The following is a 5,716-nucleotide window of genomic DNA, read 5'->3' on the forward strand; positions in this document are numbered from 1 at the left end:
GAAGCATCTTTTCCTACCACAGCATATCAAAGAGGAAATTAAAAAAAGATCTTGAGACAAATGAAAACAGAAACGCAAAAATTTTGGGAACACAGCAGAAGCAATTCTAGGAGGGAAGTTTATAGTGATTCAGGCCTACATCCAGAAACAAGAAAAATCTCAAACAAATAAATAATCTAACCTTTCAACCAAAGGAAATAGAAAAAGAACAAAGCTCAAAGGTAACAGGAAAATGGACATAAATAAAGATCAGAGTAGAAATAAAATATAGGCTAAAAAACAATAGAAAAGATTAATGAAATTAAATCCAGATATTTGAAAGATGAACAAAACTTATAAATATTTATCCAGCTAAAGAAAAAAAAAAAGAGGACTCAAATAAATAAAAAAATGAAAGAGAAGTTATAACTGACACCACAAAGGATTATGAGACTACTCCAAAAAATTATATGCCAGTAAATTGGACAATTTAGAAGAATTGAATAAATTCCTAGAAACATAGAATCTTCCAAGACTTAATCAGAAAGAAATATAAAACAGCCTAAATACTAGTAATGAAATTGAATCAATAATCAAAAACCAAAAGTTCAGGACCAGATGGCTTCACAGGTGAATTCTACCAAATATTTAAAGAATATCTATGCTTCTCAAATTATTTCAAAAAAATGAAGAGGAAGGAATGCTTCCAAATTCATTCTAGGAGGACAGCATTATTCTGATGCCAAAACCAAAGTCAATATACACACAAAGAGAAAATCAGCACCCTAGTCCAAGAGAGTATGTGAAGTCACCTGGTATGTCATGCCTAAGATCCCAATTCTGAAGACTAACATTGGACTTGAGATTGGGAGTTGTGGGTGCAGCAACTCAAAGAGGGCTATCAATCTTATATTCAGTATGTGGATAATAATAAGAATGTGAACAATGTTTGCTTTTGACAGGAGTACAACAACGAAGGGACTTGGTGTTTGGAAAATGCTGTTACACTCATGGTTCTAAATATGTGTTTGATGTCAAATTTGACATTCCTACCATATATCCATTCCATTAGTGCTTCAGAAATTGCAGTCCCTGAGCTGGATGGAAAAACAACCTGAGCTGGAAGGAAAAACAAGAAAGATGTACAGGGGTGGCAAAATAATGTCCCACTGACCACTTTAAGCCATTGTGGGCCAGAAATGTGCCCGAGTTTGAACTAGCTCACCTCATGGCTCTGGGGCTGGGTCCAAAACTGGCAGTCCAAATCCCCGACTGATTTAGAAGGGCATGATGCAGCATAAAGAGAAATGCAACCAGTGAACGATCAAGCCACTGAGGCAGGACAGAGAGACTTTTAACGGGCTACATTTCTGTTTTCTGTGCATCAATCTTCTAATCTAAATGCTTCCCCACACCTCTTTGCCCATAATTCTTACTAAGTAGCCACAGCAGGCATTGCTTAAAAACACCACCACAGGGGGCAGAGCAAGATGGCAGAGGGGTAGGAGACCTGGATTTCATCTGGTCTCAGGAATTCAGCTGAATAGGGATCAAACCATTCTGAACACCTAGGAACTCAACAGGAAATCGAAGAAGAGAGTAGCAAAAAATCTCTGAACATAGAAGCGACCACTTACTGGAAGGTAGGACGTGCGGAGAAGTGAATCCGAGGCGATATTCGGGAGGATAGATGGCGGGGGAGGGGGCCTCCGTCGGCCGCTTCTGGCAAGTGATAGAGCCACGGAGCACAAAATTGGAACTTTTAGAAGCCGGCTCCACTGAGGGACGTCGCTCCAGTGGCTAAGCAGAGGGTGGAACCCTCGGGGTCACAGAAAGACCAGGGGTGCCTGAGTGCAACAGAGCTCCCAGGTATCGGAGCGGGGAAGCCGGCTGCAGAGACGGAGCCAAGGCGCGGGCTCTCAGCTCGGGGTTGCCATAAGCTGTGATCCGCGGCCCAGTCGGGCCACTGCTCCTCCAGCAGGGACCCAACAAGTGGCAGATCCGGGGAGACTCCCCTCCCTCCCCTGGGAAGAGCGGTGCGGCAGTGCACCGCAGAGATCTGCTGGGTTTGGAGACTCCACACGGGGTCGGGTGCCAGAGATAGAAACACTCGGTCACAGGCCGGGTGAGCACGGAGTGTGGCCGGAGACCGGGGAGACGGGAGTGAATTCTTTTCTCTGGGGGCGCACTGAGGAGCGGGGCCCCGAGTTCTCAGCTCCTCCGAGTGGAGATTGGGAGGCCACCATTTTCACCCTGGTCCTCCAAAGCTGTACCAGAGCTTGCAGGGAACAAAAGCTCCTGAGACCAAACCAGAGCAGCTTGCTAAGCCCGGACTGACACGGGTGGGGCAATTCCGCCTCCCGCAAAGACATTTGGGAACCACGGCAACAGGCCCCTCCCCCAGAAGATCAGCAATGCCAACAGCCAGCAAGCCAAGACCAAGTTTACCGATCAAGGAGAACGGGAGAACTCCAGCGCTAGGGGAATACTGCACATAGAAATCATGGCTTTTTTTACCATGATTCATTAGTTTTTCAAAGTTAATTTTTTTAACTCTTTTTTTTTAATTTTTCTTTTTCCCTATTTGAACCAACATCTTATCAAACCCTTTTTTTAAAAAAACTTTCTATTGTTCATTTTTAGAGTCATATTTTATCCCTTCATAGTAGTTACCCTTATTTTTGGCATATATATATAAGTTGTTCTCTCTTTAAAATTTTGAGATACAGTTTCTTCTAACAGATCAAAATATACCCTAAATCACTAGTGTATGGCTTTGTTCTAGTCTCCTGCCTGATCACATTCTCTCCCTTTTTTTTTTTTAATCTTCTTCTTTCTTTTTTCAAACAACTTCTTATCGTATCAATTCCTTTTAAAAAATCTTTTATAATTTTCATCTTTACATTCATTTTCCATCCCTTCATTGTATCAACCCTTATTTTGTACATATATGTCTTTCCACCTTTAAAATTTTAGGAGGGACTTTTTTCTAACAGACCAAAATACACCCAAATCTAGTGTGTGGCACTGATCTATGCACTAGCCTGATCATATTTGATCATATTTGGGTTTTTTTTTGTATTGTTCTGTTTTTGTTTTTATCTTTTTTTTTTTTGGTCTTTCTTTTTCTTTTTTCTTTCTTTCCCTTTCTTTTCCCCTGGTTTCAGGTCTTTTCTGATTTGTATAGATTATATTTGCTGGGGACGTTGTTAACCTGTTAGCATTGTGTTCTCTCATTCATCTATTCTCCTCTGGACAAAATGACAAGACGAAAAAAATCACCTCAGCAAAAAGAACAAGAGATAGTACCATCAGCCAGGGACCTACTCAATACGAACATTAGTATGATGTCAGACCTAGAGTTCAGAATCATGACTTTAAAGATACTAGCTGGGCTTGAAAAAAGCGTGAAGTTATTAGAGAAACCCTTTCTGGAGAAATAAAAGAACTAAAATCTAACCAAGTCAAAATCAAAAGGGCTATTAATGAGGTGCAATCAAAAATGGGGGCACTAACTGTTAGGGTAAATGAGGCAGAAGAGAGAATCAGTGATATAGAAGACCAAATGATGGAAAATAAAGAGGCTGAGAAAAAGAGAGAAACAACTACAGGATCAACAAGGCAGAATTCGAGAGATAAGCGATATGATAAGATCAAACAACATTAGAATAATTGGGATCCCAGAAGAAGAAGAAAGAGAGAGAGGGGCAGAAGGTATATTGAAGCAAATTATAGCAGAGAACTTCCCTAATGTGAGGAAGGAAACAGGCATCAAAATCTAGGAGGCACAGAGAACACCTCTCAAAATCAATAAAAATGGGTCAACACCCCGACATCTAATAGTAAAACTTACGAGTCTCAGAGACAAAGAGAAAATCCTGAGAGCAGCTCGGGAGAAGAGATCTGTAACCTACAATGGTAGAAACATTAGACTGGCAACAGACCTATCCACAGACACCTGGCAGGCCAGAAAGCACTGGCATGATATCTTCAGAGCACTAAACGAGAAAAATATGCAGCCAAGAATACGATATCCAGCTAGGCTCTCATTGAAAATTGAAGGAGAGATAAAAGACTTCCAGGAGAAACAAAAAGTAAAGGAATTTGTAAACACGAAACCAGCCGTCCAAAAATATTGAAAGGGGTCCTCTAAGCAAAGAGAGAGCCTAAAAGCAGCACAGATCAGAAAGGAACAGAGACAATATACAGTAACAGTCACCTTACAGGCAATACAACGGCACTAAATTCAAACCTTTCAATAGTTACCCTGAATGTAAAGGGGCTAAATGCCCCAATCAAAAGACACAGGCTATAGGACTGGATTAAAAAACAAGACCCATCGATATTCTGTCTGCAAGAGACTCATTTTAGACCCAAAGACACCAATTTGAAAGTGAGGGGATGGAAAATCATTTACCATGCTAATGGACACCAAAAGAAAGCTGGGGTGGCAATCCTTATATCAGACAAATTTGATTTTAGAACAAAGACTGTAATAAGAGATGAGGAAGGACACTATATCCTACTTAAAGGGTCTATCCAACAGGAAAATCTAACAATTGTAAATATCTATGCCCCTAACATGGGAGCAGCCAATTATATAAGGCAATTAATAACAAAAGCGAAGAAACACATTGACAGCAATATAATAATAGTGGGGGACTTTAACAACCCCCTGACTGAAATGGACACAAAATCTAAGCAAAAGCCCAAGAAGGAAATAAAGACTTTAAATGACACACTGGACCAAATGGACTTCACAGACATATTCAGAATATTCCATCGCAAAGCAACGGATTACACATTCTTCTCTAGTGCCCATGGAACATTCTCCAGAATTGATCACATCCTAGGTCACAAATCAGGTCTCAACCAGTACCAAAAGATTGGGATCATTTCCTGCATATTTTCAGACCACAATGCTTTGAAACTAGAACTCAATCACAAGAGGAAAGTCAGAAAGAACTCAAATACATGGAGGCTAAAGACCATCCTACTAAAGAATGAATGGGTCAACCAGGAAATTAAAGAATAATTCAAAAAATTCATGGAAACCAATGAAAATGAACACACAACTGTTCAAAATCTTTGGGATGCAGCAAAGGCAGTCCTGAGAGGAAAGTATATAGCAATACAAGCCTTTCTCAAGAAACAAGAAAGGTCTCAAATACACAACCTAACCCTACACCTAAAGGAGCTGGAGAAAGAACAGCAAATAAAGCCTCAACCCAGCAGGAGAAGAGAAATCATAAAGATCAGAGCAGAAATCAATGAAATAGAAACCAAAAGAACAGTAGAACAGATCAACGAAACTAGGAGCTGGTTCTTTGAAAGAATTAACAAGATTGATAAACCCCTGGCGAGACTTATCAAAAAGAAAAGAGAAATGACCCAAATCAACAAGATCATGAATGAAAGAGGAGAGATCACAACCAACACCAAAGAAATACAAACAATTATAAGAACATATTATGAGCAACTCTATGCCAGCAAATTAGGTAATGTGGAAGAAATGGGTGCATTCCTAGAGACGTATCAACTACCAAAATTGAACCAGGAAGAAATAGAAAACCTGAACAGACCTATAACCACTAAGGAAATTGAAGCAGTCACCAAAAATCTCCTAACAAACAAAAGCCCAGGGCCAGATGGCTTCCCAGGGGAATTCTATCAGACATTTCAAGAAGAATTAATACCTATTCTCCTGAAACTGTTCCAAAAAATAGAAATGGAAGGA

The 5,716-nt window shown here is 40.2% G+C and overlaps 1 pseudogene; it reads left to right on the forward strand.

The window, feature by feature from the left end:
- Positions 1-801: 801 nt before the first annotated feature.
- Positions 802-1,299, forward strand: LOC114200891 (ubiquitin-fold modifier-conjugating enzyme 1 pseudogene; annotated as a pseudogene).
- The last annotated feature ends 4,417 nt before the right edge of the window (positions 1,300-5,716 follow it).

This window comes from Eumetopias jubatus, unplaced genomic scaffold (genome assembly GCF_037043125.1).
Source record: "Eumetopias jubatus isolate StellerSeaLion01/CBP00866 unplaced genomic scaffold, mEumJub1_p1.0 scaffold_17, whole genome shotgun sequence".
Lineage (NCBI taxonomy): Eukaryota > Metazoa > Chordata > Mammalia > Carnivora > Otariidae > Eumetopias > Eumetopias jubatus.